We start from the raw sequence: 20,075 nt of genomic DNA, 5'->3' as shown, positions 1-20,075 counted from the left end.
ATGAAAGGTTTTTGTCTTGACCTACTAACGCTAATACTGAGCTGTGCAACATCCGAGTGAGATTAAATAAATTTGCTTAAAAATGTTACCCTAAAGGAAGGCGCATGAAATTAAATTCTTCGCTGAGTTGTAGCTTTAGGGCAAACATACCTTTTTAAATACCTAATTACACTTTGCTTTTTATCATTCAAGAAAATCTTCAATAATTGATTTGAAATCTCAACGAGAATTCGGAGGAATTATCTTTTAACTTTGAGCAATAAAAGAGCCGTTTAATTAGAACTTATAGTTAAAACGTTTTAGGTTATCAACCTAAATCAGAGTCACCATTCTTTGATTTATTGGAATTTAAACAATAAAGAAAGAGACAAACATCAACAGATTTAAATTGAATTAATTAAATTCGATTTATAGTATTCACGAATTTGTTCTAAAAGACAACAATTTGACTACAAATTATAAGAATTTTATTGAGTTTTTGTTTAGTCAGGCTACAAAAGATAGACAATCAATTTTGGTGATAAGAAACGATATAAACTTTGAGAATGAAATGTCCACTGAGATCATGTCGTAATCTCAAGATAAAATTAATCTTCAGTCACGTATTATGTTTATGTACAATCAACATTATATAAAACATAATATCATTAAAAACAATTCCTCGAGAATCTTAAAATGCATTAGTAAAAAGTTCATAATCAAAATATTATGATAGGTACCTACATTTTGTAACGTAGAGAGCACGTTGACTACAATGCAGGGTTATTTTTATAAAACTCCAGAAAATAGTTATTTTTATCGATATATCAACATCTAGGCTGTTAGATATAAATAATGGGCAAGTCTTTGAGGACATATAACTATCTAAACTACGTATAAATAATAGAAGAAAACTAATTAAAATTTCAAGCGCGTCAGGTTTTAATAAGTCTTCATAATCAATTTCAGCCACATAATTAAGTATTCGAGAATACTCTACGAGATGAAACAGAAAGATAGATTTGATTTCAGTGTTCGTAATAATGAGAAGCCATTTTTCCAATATTAGAATTAACTAGTGATATTGAAAATGTTAGACTATTCTTTCTTCAATTTTGTTTTTAGAAATATTTGATTGCAATGAGAAGGATACTCCCAAAAATAGATTGTATAATAACAGGTAAGCCATTTTCAGTAATAGTAGTAAGTGAGTAATTTTTTTTCTGAAATTAGAGTTCAGAATTAAGGATTTTATTACTATCATGAAAATTAAGTGGCAAAAACTATCAAGACAAAAATCATGAATTAAAAAGAAGGTGTGGGTACTCCGACATTACCTTTTATTTGGCCTGCATAGGCTGCTCCGTGTGGACAAATTCAATTCAAGAAAAGTTCGTGTAAAATAAACGTCTATGCTTTGACTCGGGACTATTCCCACCTCTCGTTCCCACCACTGCAACTCCTGTGTAGCCAGGATCTACAGCTTGACCGCCAATAAAAACCCAACTAGCGAAGATCAAGTTTGTCCCGTGAGAAGGTTAAACTGTCATTGGACCCGCAACGAAATCAATCAGAAGAACATAGGAGGAAATCTAAGTTAAGGTTCGACTTCCCGAATAAACGGTTTGAATTTGAATTATTACAGCAATTATAATTCTACTATCATCATGCTATGCTCAAATCGGGCGCATATACGACGACGCTATATACGCCGACGTAACGGCGCGACCGATGCCGCTGGACCTGCTGTCCGGGAACAAGACCGAGTACGACCGGGACATGGAGGAGTGTATGGACGAGTTCATCAACTGCGCCACTTACGTCAATGGGTAAGTTATAGGAACACATTAGAAATAGGTAAGTTTGAGTAATTTTCAATGAAAAGGCGAAGGACTTGCGGACCACATAACAGATTGGAGTAGAGATTCTTATTATCGGTGGCAAAATCTCACTCTTTATTATGGTCGCTGCGTTATCTTGGTTAGTTAAATAACTTTCAGAGAAAACAAAGATCGAAAGAACAAGAGAAGAATGCTAGATTCTTCTTTCCTGTCAAAATTTTAATTAATAATAATAATATAAGGTCAAGTTGGTGAGTCGGTGACGTCAGGTTCTACTGTAGGTAGATGCAAAATCGTTGTGGGATTCCTGTTGCTGTAGATACAAAAGCTTTAGGGATAGTACGAGTACTTACTTCGTAAGTAGTAGTACTTATACGCATATACGACGACGCTATATACGCAGACGTAACGGCGCGACCGATGCCGCTTGATCTGCTGTCCGGGAACAAGACCGAGTACGACCAGGACATGGAGGAGTGTATGAACGAGTTCATAAACTGCGCCACTTATGTCAATGGGTATGTAGACTTATTACTATTTTTTGAGTTTGATGATACATAGTAGCGAAGGACGCAGAACAGACAGGAGTGAATATTCTTACTGTCGAGGCCAAGACTTACTGGGTCGCTGCCCCATCTTGGTTAGTTAGATAACTTTAAGTGAAAAACAAGGGTTGAAAAAACAAGAGAAGAATGCTAAATACTTCTTTCCTTCTACTCAAAAATAAATAAATTAAAAGTCAATCTATAGTACGAGAGCCCACGACCAAAACCATGTGTCATAGCAATACGGCAAAAACCCTATAAAATCGTTAGATTGTATGATTCTGAACCCGACTAGGTGTGTAGTAACGGTCGAAAGTGTAGCAACTGAGTGGGAGGCCATTTCTGCTGTGTCAAAAAAAAAAGACAGTCGGTATTATAGCAATACGTCTGATAGTGAAAATGTACATAGATTTTATAATTGTATTACGAAAAAGTTTGTTTTCAGACATTTTGCGCGTAGCATATAGCCTGTGCGCATTTTTGAAAATGTCAACAAATTTAGCCGACCTGTATCATAGCAATACGGATAATTATTAGTGATGGGCCGACTATGGTCTTTGCCGACTAACCGACTAGCCGACTAATCGGTTTCCAAATTGCCGATTAGTCGGCCGACTAGTCGGCAATGCCGATCATTCTAATACCTACTTGTCCGAAGAATAATATATAGATTTCTCAAAGCAATAAGAATATCTAGATTTCTAAAGAGATAAAAATATAACTTCTTGAGAAATGAAATTTCTTTAATTATAAGAAAAAATAAAAAGCAACACACAATCACCTAACTAACAGTACCTAAGGTAAATGTCATAATTTTCGACGGCGGAGGGGTCAGAGGAGGTGACAATATGATCGCCTCCTGCTGGGCTAGGATGCGCGCCGTGATATTATTCTTAAGTATCGACGTCAAAATGTATGGGCAAATTGCGCTTATCGCGGCACGCATCCTAGGCCCACTGATTCCTCTCCACCCTCCACGGTGATGGTCAGAAGCTGGGAGCGTGGGGGTACCCTCGCCTACATAGCACGGACTACCACCACCCTCGGATAGGCAGGGCCCGCCAATTGCTGGCACAGACTGTGATAGGTGATGGCTTTGTCCGGATTCCCATAGTTCTTCACACTAAGGCGATCGACGGAGCTCAGGGGTTATTTATGTGGGTATTCCTCATCCTTCCGATGAGAGGAGAATTCCATGCATTTTTGCCCCGAAAAAAAAGTGTCACAATTTTTATATGGACAAATTATAGAAACTTTACACATTTTTGACGATTTCCTGGTAATTTTAACTAATCTTAACTTTGTATGAATTTAGTCTGATTGCCAAAATTTTAAATCAGGTGAAACCACTTTTTACTGATTTTTTGCAGTCAAAAATGGTTTAGTTAGATAAACGCCCTTGGTCTACCTCATAATCATCTTGGTAATTATGAGTTTTATTTCATTCAAATTTTTAATTTGTAATGCGCCGATTATAATCGGCAGATTTTGCCGAATAGTCGTCACTAGTCGGCCGACTACAAATGATGCCGAATAGTCGGCTTTCCCGACTAGTCGGCGACTAGTCGGCCCATCTCTAATAATTATTTTTTTTAACTTTTCGTATTGCTGCCATGATTACCAAAAACCTGTTTTCAGACACTTTAAGTGTATCAAAAAGTTGTATGATAGAGAAGGTGCTACACTTAATTTGTCTGATATAAATTTTTTGCACATGTGGACAACTTATTTTATCATGTCCAACAATTTTCAGACATATTGCTATGATACCGATCGGTAAAATTTGTTAACATTTTCAAAACGGTCTCAAAATTTAATGCGTTCACATTTCCGTCTGAAAATTGTTTTGTTCGCATCAAATAACCAAAATTTACTAATAAAAAAGAATTTCAGACGTATTGCTATGAGACATTTTTTTTGTCTCATTTTTAATTTTTTTAAGTGATTTTACGGGTTTGCGCTACACCACTAACGTCTGAAAATAATGTTTCCGGTATCTCAGAACTATCATTCAACTACAGTCTGCAAATCAGACATATTGCTATGATGCAGTTCGGTAAAATTCTTTGACAATTTTGAAAATTCGGTCAGATCAAACGCTACGCGGAAAATGTCTGATATTGGTATTTTCGAGTTCAGGATAATCGTATCTATCGATTTGATGCGGTTTTGGCCGTATTGCTATGAGACAAAAATTTTGGTAGTGGGCTCTCGTACTACTAGTTTGTGAATTGGTGACATCAGATCCCTGTTGCTGTAGATAGAAAATCGTTTTGGGCTTCTCTTGTTAAGTATTTATGAGGTACAAGTACAAGTACAAGTATTTTACTTCACTATTGTAGTACCTAGTACTTATAATTTTACTGCCATTATACCATACCCAAATCGGGCGCATATACGACGACGCTATAATAATATACGCCGACGTAACGGCGCGACCGATGCCGCTGGACCTGCTGTCCGGGAACAAGACCGAGTACGACCGGGACTTGGAGGAGTGTATGAACGAGTTCATCAACTGCGCCACTTATGTCAATGGGCTTAGATTAATAAAACCTAGATGGATAGTCTTCATACAAACGCTTCGTCAAGAGTGAGGCAAAAATCTTATGTCATTAGTGTCAATTTTGTTGGGGAGTGTAGACAGTGAAGGCGATTTTCCCGAAAGTAGGGAAATTTTTAATACGTTTTTAATTATTTTATAATTAACAAAAACAAAACGCATCATGTACTTACTTATTTATTGAATTCAAAGTACCTACCTAATAACAATAAGATAAATCGACTTAAAAGTCTCGATTTCATAAAAAAGGAAGTGTATTTGTACGGCGAACAATTGGGAAATAAATTTTCTTGTTACTGGTATCATTCCCGTATTTAATTTTTGAAAGCCAAATTCAAGCAAAATACGCGTCGAATTGTAGTACTTACTTTTGAAATGTAACACTGGTCACTTTCTTTCGTTTTTCTGATGCATTTTAGACACCCTTTCACAGCACAAACCGTTTTAATTAATTAAAATTCGTCGGACGTGTTTACCAATTTTTCACTTTGACAGTTCATGTGACGTTTACGGGTGAGCCGTGCCGGCTCCCTAAAAACTGCCTCACCTTTCGTGCACTGACTATCTATCTAGGTTTTATTAATCTAAGTCAATGGGTATGTACTTTTATTCTTCTTCTTCGGGTCGGACTGGCCGACTCGTGATCCGGGGAACGTGGGTTCGGTCCCCGCCGCCGCTTGACTATTGTGGTGAGCTCACTCGTGACACAAGCATATTTATCTTGGTACGAGGGGCTAACGGGAGTATTAGTAAGTAATTTGTGAAATAACAAATTCTAATAATCTTAAAAAAATATTAATAACGAATTGATCAACATGAATAAGGTCATCAAAATAAAATGCGCTACGGAGGAACTTACGTACCTAAACACAAATAATATTGACTGCTAAATTCACAAACCTTCTTTTTCGCATCGCCGTAAACGGGTAGACGGGGTAAAACAGGTAAGTTTGAGTATAAGAGCAAAAGGAGAATGGTTATAATTTCTAGCACGCTGTGCAACTTTGAGCTTAGTTATAAGGCCTAGTTACGTTCTAGTACCACGCATAACGCAGAGCTAAGTATTTAAGAAGCACACTCAGTTTTGTCCAGCTCCGCATTAGTAAAATACACTTTTATCGTAAAAAGAATAAAACCAAAACAGAAGACAAAAGACGGCCTAAGGTAGAGACGACAGCATATCAAGCCATATACTACTGCATCTTATTTAATTGTACTAGAGGACATTTTCCAACAAAAACCTGTAGCCTGACATACAATAAACACACGAACAACATCCCTTTCAAAATAGTGCCGCCGTTTTCCATTGTCCTTTCATACTCATTACAAGTTCGCGGTTATTCTCTATTACAAGCATTTCCCACATCCTAAGTATTCCATTTGCCCGCATGCAAGCTTCCCGTTTAATAATTAAATTTTAGTAAAAGGATTTCACACTTTTGGAGAGGAAGTGGGAACTTCCAACCGTTTCGAATCGGAAAGTTCTAAAGCTTTGGAACTTCCGTTTAGATAAGTCCTACGAAAATATTTGTGTTGGTTTTAATCCTCTTTATATTAATGGATGCGAAATAATCTCGAAATTAATTAAATAATTAATGCTCGTATATAATGGAAGAGTTAGACTTTAAATCCCTTTAGCTGGCACATAGTCTATTCGGCTGTCTATAAGGGAGAGTCCGCTAATTTGGACCAGTTTTTTTCAATCCCATATTACACATAGTTTTCTTTTGTTTTTGCTAATATCCATGGTATATAATAAAAGATACATTATTCAACTTACTATTTCATAAGTATTAATTAACATGATTGAATGTACAAAGTATGAATCAACAAAGTACGAGTTCAGAGCTTCGGTCCAATTTAGCCAACCGGTTCGATAATTTGTACCACAGGGTTACTAAATTGGATTTCAATAAATTTCAAGCCTATAAAAAAACTATGGCAAAATATTATACGATACATTCTTAACAAATTAGGTAACGAAAAGGAACAGTAGTTAATAACATAGACAATCGATATTGTTTTACACGTTATCACGATTTTGAGTACAAGTTTTGTAATTCCAATTATCGTAACGCACACTTGTACCTAATCTACTTTGCCAGTCTTTTGCTTTCATTTATTGTTAGTCAAACATAACTACGCTATTATAACTTCAAAATATGATTTACTAAAAACAATTTCAAAATCCTTTGGTAAAGTTCCATACAACTTGATGTGGTACAATTTACCCGACTGGTACCGAGGTGATAGTGCTTTTAAAAAATCGGTAAAAAATATAGCTTATAAGTACCGAAAAATCTTTCAAATAATTGTAATTCACACTAATTTACGCTTCTAAATAATATATTAGAAACACCCTGTGATTAAATTTAACAAAATTACAAACTAAACATGTATTGTCAAAAGTTACTTGAAAACAATAAAAAAATACTTTTCAAAATAAAACACACGTGTTTGTTGTCACGGCAAAAACCACATGACCGATATTAATTGATTTTAGTTGTGTATCGCTGAGTGTTGCAATTACAGACATTCAATAAATACTTTACGAAATATGAGGGTAGTACAATTTACCCGGCAGTATAATATACCGAACTCTCCCCTATTATGCAAGAGACTTCTGCCCGTTTTCACCATCAACCTCTAATTTTAGGTGACCCCTATGTAAACAAAATTCCTGTTATTTGTTACCACAGGGGTCACTTAAAAAATAGGGATTGATGGTGAAAACGGGCATTAAACTCTTAACTCTACAGACAATTATTTTCTTGAAAGAAAGACACAATAGGGCATTACACAAATACAAGTAAAGTAATAACATTAAGGCCGAGTTGCACCAACTAACTTTAACGGTAACTACTGTGGTAACTATGACAATAACCGGTGCTTTTTGTACCATGGAGTTTGACAGATTTTTGACGTTTGTTAAAGCTAAAGTAAGAAGGTGCAACTCAGCTTACGACACAACAATTAGCACATGTAAAAATACAGTAGCTGACATGAGTAATAAAAGATTTTAAGATACAACTTCTTTTTAAATATACTTCAATCTCGCCCTGAAAACTGAGTAAGTTTTCAATGGAGTATAAGCTCATAAATCAATCCCTTGGTTTTCCATAGAAAATCTACACGTCACGGTTTGACAGCTCCAAAAAGTATGTCAATTGACTCGTGTCTCAACTTTCCTAACTTTTTTGCGATCAGTCATGTTATTTAAGATCCTGCCTAAATATTGTTTAAATTAATTTTTCATTATTTTCAGAGAGCGGCCATTTTGTGCGATCAACGGGGAGGGGACCAAGAAATTGTATCTCGGCCTGTGCGAAATGAATTATGACAACTGCAAAATTAATAAAGGCAAATTGATTTTTGATATTAATATTGATAATGATATTTTAAAATTCTATCACTTTTCTTTTTCCTTGTATCTTGTCAACTAAGGGAAAACCTTTACACCCGTATTCACAAACGATGCTTGCTTAAGTGAAGCAGCAAATCGAACGCACAGCGTTGAATAGAGCTCTGTGATTGATTCGTATGTCACCCTGTGCGTTCACGCGCATTGTGAGACCTCGTAGTAATGTTTGTGTGTTTAATCGTAGGCGACTGAAACGAGTATCTAATCAATGAATAGTCTACAAACATACTCCAGCATTAAAATGTTGGCTATCTCACCTCTATCTGAAGTTGCATAGCAAATGACATTGTTAAAACGTTCCAGTTTATCATTTTAGCTAACCGTATCATATCTTTTTCAGATTATTGGCATTATCACAGCGACAAGCTCTGCTGAATCTAAAACGCTACTGTTTTAAAAATAAATGAGATGAATAGTTTTTGGAATTTTATGTCACCTTAATAGCGAACCCACAAGATGGACTGACGACCTCATAAAGGTAGAAAGGCGCTGGATGCAGAGCGCTACCAAACGAGTGATGTGAAAGTCATTGGGAGAGGCCTATGTTCAGCAGTGGACGTCCTGTGGCTGAAATGATAATGATGATGATGAAAAAGGCAGTGTTTTAATAAGTATCCGCATAATAGTTAACCACGTCTGTGTTGTAGTGGTAAGACCACCTGCTTCAGATCTCTAGAGATCCTGGGATCAATTTCCAGTGGGGACAAAATTTTCTGCGCGGTTTGGTTGGTGTTAGGGTTTGTTCTAAGTTCGCCTGACTAGTTACCACCATCTTACCTAAGTCTGTCGCAATAACTGTCTATTCCGGGTGCAGCTCGCTTCCACCTGACCTGATCATCACTTTCCATCAGATGAGTTCCAGGTCTAGTTTCTTCGTTAGTTGTGGATAAAAAAAAGCCCTTCATTTATTTAAAAGCAATCTTGCGTAACTGAGCATACGCGATGGAACTAATTTGACAGGCGCTCTTCAAAGTAACTCAGTTTAAACTAATATTTCAATAGGAGATACAAGATTTACTTTATCATCATTAATTCTTGTAAACTGCTGGACGAAGGCTTTCCTCAGGGATTTCCACAGCAACTAGTCCTGCCCTGCCCGTTCGTTCGTTCGTTCGTTTTAGCCAAATGACGTCAACTATTGGACAAAGGCCTCTCTCAAGGTTTTCCACAACGAACGATCCTGCGCTGCCCGCATATAGGCTCTTCCTGCGACCTTTACCAGATCACTGGTCCGCCTAGTAGGAGACCTGCCCACGCTACGTCTTCTAGCCCGTGGTTGCGCTGCCCGTATCCAGGTGCAATATTCAGCGTCAAATACACAACATCAAATAAACCGCACCTTCCGCGACGCGAACTTTACAGATTTTCTTCTGACACAATTATGGTATCCCAACAACATTGGTGTTATTTGAAAGCCCAATAAATATCCTTAAAGAAAAATACATTTCATTTCTAAATAAATGATTAACATATACCATAAATGTGACTTGAAAATAGACCTCACTTCGGGCTCACCTCTGGGATCAATTAGACCAATTTTTATGGTTATAAAACCAAATAAAGATCTCACGTGTCCTCTTTAACAGATGGATAGCGATTAATCCCAACTTAACAGTTTTATAGTCATAAAAATGGCTATAGCGTAAAGTTTAGAACTAGGCTTTCAAATGGTACCAATGTTGGTGGGAAGTGGGGATGCATACGTTTGATAAAGTGCTTGTCGCGGGAGGTGCTATTTATTTGATGCCGAGTGTAGTTCGTGATACCCAAAGTAAAGCAGCTAAAAAGTTCGCAACACGTGGTTTTGTTGACACCTTTTTGGCAACTTTAGATGTCAAGTACGTTAGGTATTCAAAGGTCATACCTAATACCTGGCTAGGTAGATAGGTGATTCTGCGACCTTCACTAGATCGTCGGTGCACCAAGTGGGAGGTCTACATTGCGTATTAAGAATTACTTAATAATATTGCTAAAACGATCTATAATCTCTTCTATCCTTTGTTTCATTTTAAACGCCTCCCAAAAAATCCTTCCTAATAATAATAGGTGGGTAGGTACTTAACGAGTCGCGTAATAGTCCCAGAACAATAGATCTACCCTCAGAAGCTCTTAGAAGAGTACAATGGACTGTAATTACAACTGTAAAGATTAGAAGAAACCATTTTTGATTGTTACTAGCTTTTTCCTGCGACTTCGCTCGCGTAAATACAGACAGAGAACAGTTTCTTATGATTAAGTACGATTTTAAAAACTGTTTTCTTTGAGCCAGTTTAGAGTCTAATGCCCGTTTTCACCATCAATCCCTAATTTTTAAGTGACCCCTATGAAAACAAAATGCCTGTTACCATAAGGGCCACTTAAAAATTAGTGATTGATTGTGAAAACTGACATAATTCTTAGACTAAATTAGGTATACCAACATTACCAACTTAATTTCATTGAGAAAATAATTACGATATTAAGGAATGCTAACTAAAATGGTCAATGAATAAAAATAATTTACTTGTCTACAGCTAAAATAACGTTGCAAGTAGGAATTTGTAACTGGCAGAGAATGCCTCATGGCATTAAGTTCACTTTATGTAGATAAGTACTAATTTGTATGGCATGAAACCATAAATAAATTGTACAGTGATGATTATGACCCTTCTTACTCTAATTCAAAGTTCAAAATTAATTAGGAAATGTGCTGACTGTGAAAATAAAAATAGATACAACTAAATACTTTAAAATAAACATATATTATATCACAGAATCCGAGTTCCAAACAAAGGTAATTTGAAATTCTCTTTTGCTAATCTACATAATTTACATGAATAATAATCTAATGAGTTTTTCCTCAAACGTACGTAGGTATTAACGTTTTATGTTGTAAAACTAACTTAAAAAAATATTTGTATTTAAATTATGACGTCATTTCGTTCAGTCTTTGTCGCCTCCCTTGAATATCTTCTGGGCTTCCAAGATGGTGTCAACAGCCGGTCGGGCACTGATGATGCTGTCCCTCACTCTCTGGCCGATTCCTTCCTGTAAAGAAAAACAATAATTTAATGTGAATTTCTTTTATGTATTATAAAACGAACTGGACATTGAGTGGCCATGTCTTTGGTGAGAACTTAAAAAAAAGTTTTGTTTGAAATTCGAAAATACAAGGATGGGTTTTTGTTGATTGATAATAATATTACTTTTTAAACAGATTTAAACTGACCAGCTCTTTGGTAAAGAAAACATAAAGGCTGGGCTTTCTTTTGTTTATTTTCTAAATTATTTTTCGCGGCAATGTAAGGCCCAGTTTCATGATCCATAGTTAAAATAACTATTTGTCAAATTTAATGACAGTCGTAAAATATCAGCAAAACTGTTTTCGAACTATGGTTAGCTTGACTTTTAGTACGGTTTTTTGCTATTGGCTTACATGCTGCTAATATTTTTAACCATAGATTATAGAGAATTGCTTATTTTAACTATGGTGGGTAAACACTAGGCGTTCGAAATACTCTTTTTAATCTGTGACTAGTTGCCGCCACTAGCGAGTAGGCGCTGCTACTGGCCAGTAATTCCAACTAGCGATCGCAAATATAAAAAAAAATCCTTCTGACAGCTCTACGTTACCGCGTAAAATTAAACTTTAAGGGATCAATGTAAGGTTTATAATCACTTACCAGTTCCTTCCCTAAGTTGAATGGCGAAGCGGTGACCGTCGCAAACGCAGCCACGAATGCGAAGAAAACGAAGAAAACCTTTGAAAATTTCATTTTTGTTCTTTATTCTTCTTCTTCTTTTAGCTGTGTTCTCGATGAATGCTCAAAAGCGTATGATGCTTGACCCCAGTTGTAGCAAGTTTATATACTTAAAACACTACCATTATCGACGTAATAAAGTCAGGTATTGTGAACCGTATTTCAATGTGGATAAGGACAGGAAAATATGCCAGTACCAACGTGTGAGTGAGTTCTTCCCCTCGGAGATACAAAGAAAAACAATTTAAATATTTAAATTGCATTTCAGTATTTTTACGAAATGGTGACTCATTATTGAAGACATTTTTTTAGCAAATTCTAAGCTATCGTCATACTCTTTACACTATAGTCGATTTGTTTTGGTTAAGTAGAATACCAGGTAAGTTATTATGAAGTGCAACTGGTTTGTTTCAAGCAAAAGACGTCCACTGCTGGCCAAAGGCACAACGACCGGTCCCAACTATATTATGTGCTTCCCGCGACCTTCATAAGATCATATGTCCACTATGTAGGAGACCTGCATACATACGTCTTACAATCCGTGGTCACCATTTAAGAACTGAAGATTTAGTAGAACTTGCACTATGATGAATAACATCTCAAAACTATGTTGTACTATTACTAAAATAGTGAACTTTATGCCTATACATACATTGACACACACTATCTTTTTATAGCACTTGTGAAATAAGTCAACAGAAATGGCATTTGTATTTTATAACCCTATCATTTGTCTATGACAAATGTCAGGCACACATTATTTTTTGCAAAACAAGAAAAAACTGTAACTAGGTATTTTCCTGCAGTTTTTACTTCACTGTGATTAATAAAACACACTGTTTATTTTTCACCCACAAATAATTCTAGCATTAACGTAAAAACTAATAGATCGTCTCAGCCAAATGACGTCCACTGCTGGACAAAGGCCTCCCCCAAAGATTTAATTTCCACAAAGACCGGTCCTGCGCCGCCCGCATCCAGGCACCTCCCGCGACCTTCACCAGATCGTCGGTCCACCTATTGGGGACCTGCCCTCACTACGTCTTCCAGCCCATGGTCGCCACTCTAGAACTTTTCTGCCCCAACGGCCATCAGCTCTGCGAGCTATGTGCCCCGCCCACTGCCACTTGATTTTAGCAATTCTGCGGGCTATGTCGGTCACTTTCGGCGACCTAAAAGCTCCTAACACGGCACTATTCAAAATCGGCTTATCACGGAACTATGTCAGACGTAGGTAGAGTCACAATGAGGGCTATCGTTTTTAAACTTAACAGTTGGCGCCCCTGGCGATTGACAAGACCTTACTCTACAGTGGCGCCATCTTGATGAGTGCAAATGCGATAGTCCTACCACTTTAGCGCTCACCAGTTGGTGCCACTGTCTTCGCTACTAGCAAGTGACAGAACCTTACTCTACAGTGGCGCTAACTGGTGAGCGCTAAAACGATAGACCTCATTATGAAATTGGTCACAAGCTTTGTTTAATTTTTATAAGAACGGTAAATTAATAAATTAATTTATCAATTGAGGCTGGCCACTGCACTTCCGTTATCAATGAATATTTAAATACAATAACAATAATAATAATATGTGGTTTTCCCTCAGGAGGAGATTAACAAGCGGGAGTCCCCCCTCACAACCTCTTGAACTCTTTATCGCGCAGTTGCAAATTCATGTCATCGGGTCAATACTTTTATCTATATGGGCATAAAGCCGATATTACACTGGCAGGGGAATCGCAAACGTTCAAAAAATATATCGTGAGTCATTTGTTTCTGACAGCTAATAAAATTGAACGTGCGTTCGATTTTTCGAATTCAAATTTGAATAATGTACGATACGAATTTTTTGTCTTCGGTTTTGACTGGCCAGTTTAAATCAACTTTTTTTAGCCTAGGAGCAGACCGCCGACTTTTAGTTAGGTAGCCTAATAGTTGTGTCCGATTTTAATTTGTATGAAGAATCGGCCATTAATAAATAAGTGTAATGTGCGCACTTTCATACATCTCAACCCAACTATCGGCCAACTAAAAGTCGTTGGTCTGCACGTAGGCTTAATCAAAACATCGAAAGTAATGATTTGATAAAATTATGACTGTGAACCTATTTTTTAGTGCAAAACAAAATAATTAATAATGTTTAATTTTTATTCTTTGACATTTTATTGAAAACTATTTCATCATAAAAAAAACATTTATTTACTTTCTGCAAATAGGTTTTTTACAATAGACAAATTGTTAATGTACGACTCGCAAAACATTCCTATTTTAATTTACTTTTTTTAATAGTTTTCATTAAATTTTCAGCACCTGTATAAACATTGGCCAAGCAAATGACATTAATTACAGAATCAAGGAATAATAAGCGTTAGTCACTGCTATTACGGTTACAAATGGCTTGTGTATTCATTGTGCCATAATGACAATAAATGAGTTTACTAATTAATGGGTGGGAGAGAAAATTAGTTCTTACTTTCCCGCGCAAAGTTATTTGACAGATTTATTTTTATTTACTTTGGCATGGCATGGATATTTTCTCAGATGCCAGTGTTATGCTAAATAATGACAGTCCTACTAACTGAAGTGGCCATAATAAATACATACATGGGACTGTTATGAAATCATGGGTACAAAATAAATAAATATAAATTAAAATAATAACATCATAAAAACTCAATAAAACTTTAATAACTGATAAATAGGTACTATTGATCATCTTGTAATTAGCAAAATATTATATTTTTTTGTAAAACATGAAAAAAAAACAATAAAGTTGAATGGATTAAAATAATGTTAGCATCTTTCCCTTTTGACCATACTCCATTCTGAAAAAAAGAAAACAAAAGAAGATCAATAGTTGTTCTGTGGTTTTCATACTTAAAAAATAATAATGTACCTATGTTATTTGAAATTTTTAAAAAAAGTTTGCCTCCCCAGCCCTTCTGGCCAGCGTGGGAACAAATCAAACCCTCCATTTCATCATCATCATCATTTCAGCCATAGGACTTCCACTGCTGAACATAGGCCTCCCCCAATGACTTCCACATCGCCCAGTTGGTAGCGGCCTGCATCCAGCGCCTTCCTGCTAGCTTCATGAGGCAGTCAAACCCTCCATTTGACTATGCTAAATTGGAGAGGATCGTGTGCAGTGGAGACTAATGCTGGATTTCTATATTCAATCCTAATCCAAATTATACGGATTTGGATTGTCAACTGTCAAATTTTAATATGTTTTTGGCCAAAATAACTGCGGTTTTTGATGTTTTTACATTTTTATATTGTTTATAATAAGACTATTTAAACAATATTAAAGTGTAAATGCATCGAAAATTTTGGAAATATAATCTAAAACTGAATTCAATTTGACAGTTGTAATCCGGATTTGGACAAGGATTGAATATGGGAATCGGGCGTAAATGACCAGTTGATGATGATGATGATGGTGATGACTTACTTCTCCAACTATTGCAGTTCTCAAACTCCATTTCGCAGTAGTTGTTGAATGTTTTGTATTGGCCGTCGTAATGCCTTGCGCAGATGTGGTTTTGCCTAAAATATTTAAAAAATATGAAAAGTGAGTTTTTGAGATCAAAATAATATTATACATGTGCCTTAATTAGCAAAATTGTGCTTTGGAATTATTGATAACCTCCTGAGACCCCCGGTGTCACTCGTGACACTTGAGTATATATTTTTTTTACAGCGCCATTTATTGGTATTTATGAAAATTAATAAAAGTGTGTGAAACGTTGGAATATGTCACATATCCAAAAAATTGCTATGCTTCGCACGAAAGGGTTTTTGATTATGTAAACATTAATTGAAATTTTGAATTCGGGCGACCTCCGACATGACACATTCCAAGAAAAGAAAATATTATTTAAAACAAGTTTTTTGGTATTGTTTTGTGTTTTCCATCCTCAGATCAGACCCTGGATATCATCCACGACCAGAGTACTTGTCAATACCAATCAAATGAGTCAAAACTCGACAGAGTTACATCGTTTAGTCACAGAGTTTCTATGGCTACCTTCCGTCTCCATCATCAGATCAGGTCCATGACCTCATTATATTGAAGTCTCATCTGAGTTACATGTCTATGCAAAATTTCAGCTCAATCGGTTGGCAGGAAGTAGCTCTAATTCAGCTTCCAAGATTTTACTCAAACATACATTCACACATTTATTGCAAGTTAAATTAAAGTTTTAATAACAAGTTCAATAAAAGCTGTTAAAAAGTAAATCTTATATGATTCTAAATAATTGCAGATCAATTTGAAACTAAAACACCTATTTTACCATACCTGAAGTAATTAAAATATTAATTAATTCAAGCCCGTTTTAATGTATTTGAAACCTGTAGTGTCACTGGTGACACCCCCCATTTTGGCGTATGTAGGGGGGCTAGATTTTTTTTCGCATTTTTTGTTAGTTGTACATATGAAACTTAGCCTGCCTTCCAAAATTCAAGACAATCCGACAATTTTTAGGGGTCTGGGTCTCAGGAGGATAAATGGTGTATCAAAAAAAAGGATTCCGGCTACTGGGACCGCAATGAACTGGGACCGCAGTCCCAGTCCCTGGATCCATAAAAATTATATAATATAATTCTTCCAGCGACTAGGACCAAATGGGTACAGTACTAAAATTTATGAGTGGTCCCAGTCGCCGGAAGAAAATTATTTAATTTTTACGGATCCGGCGATTGGGACCGCGGTCCTAGTTAATTGCGGTCCCAGTCGCCGGAAACCTCGTGTAAAGTGTAAAATAGCCATTTTCTAATAATTTTCATCGTACCTACATGAGATCTGCCGGGCTAAGATGGGCTGCGCACCGTAATAACTTTCTTATTGATGATTTTACTATTATTTATTATTATATTTATATTTTACTTAAATGACAAGTATGGGCTTAACCCTTAACCACTGACGTACGTACGTGGTACGTCGGTCAAACGGTTTTTCGTTCAAAACTTCATTTTGTGCGGGAATTTTTGCGTGTCCTTTTTGGTAGTTTCCTAGTGGCCAGAGATGCGTGTGCGAAGGGAGAAAATAAATGGGTAGCATGTTCCTAAGTAGGAGAACTAGACCACCCGACGTATGTGGTACGTAACGTCAGTGTTAGTGTAACTTTTTTTAAATCGTTTATGTATGGTGGTCCATAGATAAAATTAATCGTTATCAGTCTTATTTATTTTCTTGGTCGTCTATATATAAAAAACCTCATTTACTCCCGAAAATATTGCAAATGACGAAGAAATTAGCAAAAAATCTAGGTGATGAAATTTTTTATATCGGTTGCATCTTTCGAGGACAATCTTTATGATGGTGAAAGAATTTCAGTTCGTGGCTTTGGATTGACTTCTTCTGAAGATTGTAAACCATTTTTCATATTTCCTCACTAGTTTGAAGCACGGCAGACTGGTGGCCAGGTCATCAATCAAATAAAGACAATAGAAAATAGCCTTCCTAAATGAATTGTATTAAAAAGTGGCTTATTTTGTGAATTATTGCTATTGTGATTTTTTCCTGATTAAAACTGTTCTTAATCATAAATATGGCCAAAATAGAAGTTCGTACTGTTATCGAATATTTTTGTGTTGATTTTAAAAAAATGCCTCTGTAACTTTTATTACCTCTGTAGGATTTCACCCAAATCATACTATTCTATTAATCTTATTAAGTTTTTTTTACTATCTCTGTTTAATATAAACATGTGTAAATAATTTACATTCAAATTTCACCAATGTTACACTCTATTGATACATCAAGAGGTCTTCAAAGTTACGTACGTATGCCGTACGTACGTCAGTGTTAGTGTAACAAAATGACACGTCAGTGGTTAAGGGTTAATGTCGCGTAAAATCGATAAAATGGCACGATAAAAGCTTGTCACGGAATGCATCCTATGGTAACTTTCTGACAGTACGAGGATTCGAGCCATAATGGTTAAAATTTTTGGTGAATAAAATAAATAAATAAATATCGTTGGACATCTTACACTAATACTACTAACCCCGATTCTTCTAGTCCCAAACTAAGCAAAGCTTGTACTATAGGTACTAGAGACAACGGATATAAACATACTTAAATACTTCTTTTTTGTAAATACATCAATAAAAACTCACTTGTAAGAACGCGGACAATCATTGATAAACACTGTACATCCCTTATCAATCAGATCGGCCTTCCTGAAAAGCGACCTTTTCGGGTAAAACCGCACTTTCCACGGCTTCGTGTGACTTTTGTTCACGTAGTCTGCCGCCATGGAGGTAGCTATAAAAACTGAAAAGATTTACCTTTCAAACCAGGCATATTATGGATATCAGTAACCGTAACTTTCGGATACCCGAAATAAAAAAATATCCGAAACCGTAACCGTAACCGATTCAAAAGTTTCGGATAGTTTCGGATGAAGGCAGTTTAAATTGTTTTTTGTATAGAATTATAATTATGTAAAGGCAGCCTGATTTACCTTTATAATGCCATCTATGTAGTATCAATTTTTATATTTTTTATTACTTTTTATTTGATGTAAAGTGAGCGGCCATGAATGAACCGCGTTGGACAACTATTGCAAATTGCATTCTAAAGCACAGACACCGTAACCGTAACCGAAACTTTCGGATATCCGAAATAAAAAAATATCCGTAACCGTATCCGAAACTGGTAAAATATTATTCCTATATCCGTAACCGTATCCATAACCGAAACTCCATATCCATAACATCCCTATTTCAAACTACTCAGCATAAAACGTAAAAGGTTGTGAAAGCACAATGCGTCTAAAGGTCTTCGAGTGAAAAGCCTAGGTGTATTAAAAAGAAGAAAGAAAAAATATTTACTTAGGACCTCAGGTATAATACCTACATGGAAAATAATCAAACATCAATCTTAAATTCTGAAAAGAGTAAATTTTGTTCTGAAAAAATCACTAATATTGCCGCCACCACCTACGGCAAAGATATTTTATAAGTATTCATCATACGGTTATAATACTATTAAATTTTTTTCTTATTTACGACTAGGAAACTTTTTGCCTACATCTCACCTGATGGAAAGTGATGATTAGGCTGAAGGTGGAAGCGATTTTCAACTGGAATCCTCAACCATAGAGGAACTGCCTATCTACCTCCAACTGCCAGAACACAACAATGGTGTCAACATTGTTGTTATGGCAACAGACTTAGGTAAGATGATGGTAGCTAGCCAGGCGGACTTAGAACAAGCCTTACCACCAGCCAAACTGAAGAGAAAAATCTGTTCTACTGGGAATCGAATCCCAATCCTCTGGGTCTACAACAGGTGATTTGATCATACCACTAGACCACAGAGGCGGATAAATGGGCAATCCTAGTACTTCATCATTTCAGCCATAGCACGTCCAGTGCTGAACATAGGGCTCCCCCAATAATTTCCATGACCGGTTGGTAGCGGCCGGCATCCAGAGCCTTCCTACTCGTTGTCGTAAGTCGTCGGTTCATCTTGTGGGTGGACGTCCTACGCTGCGCTTATTACAATCCTAGGACCTATCTTTCTAGAATTTAATAATAAGACTAAACTAAAATTTTACTTACAAAAACAAACCAGTATGGCTGGGTTGCGTAACATTACGACTCGATGTAAGATTACCGATCGTTGTAATGTTATAATTTTATTTTCCAATAATCATAAAACTTGTAAGGCAATACGATGCCATACACTGTGACATAAACTATGAATATGTAGATGATTTCTGTGCCTAGTAAAGCTACTGATTCTTCCTTGATGGTTTATTTGTTTTACTGTTAAAAGCCATAAAAAAAGGTGGACCGACGACCTCATAAAGGTAGCCAGGAAGGCACTAACCGGCCATTGTGGAAATCATTGGGGGAGGCTTATGTATGGAGGCAGTGGACGTCCTATGGCCGAAATGATGATGATGATGACTGTTAAAACTAAGACTTAAAGCATTAATAGAATATTGTTATATTTCGCTTGTCTATCATAT

At 36.2% G+C, this 20,075-nt stretch overlaps 1 long non-coding RNA gene across 1 annotated transcript; it reads right to left on the bottom strand.

Moving 5' to 3' along the window:
• Positions 1-14,755: 14,755 nt before the first annotated feature.
• On the bottom strand, positions 14,756-19,775 carry LOC135083976 (uncharacterized). The gene is made up of 4 exons (XR_010259740.1): positions 19,663-19,775; positions 18,214-18,370; positions 15,542-15,636; positions 14,756-14,912 (listed from the first exon to the last, which is right to left on the bottom strand). It is a non-coding gene; the product is annotated as an uncharacterized LOC135083976 (long non-coding RNA).
• Between the last annotated feature and the right edge of the window lie 300 nt (positions 19,776-20,075).

The sequence above is a fragment of the Ostrinia nubilalis genome, chromosome 24, assembly GCF_963855985.1.
Source record: "Ostrinia nubilalis chromosome 24, ilOstNubi1.1, whole genome shotgun sequence".
Taxonomy (NCBI): Eukaryota; Metazoa; Arthropoda; class Insecta; order Lepidoptera; family Crambidae; genus Ostrinia; species Ostrinia nubilalis.
Note: the sequence above shows the minus strand (reverse complement) of the source record. Positions and strands in the feature narration are given on the sequence as shown.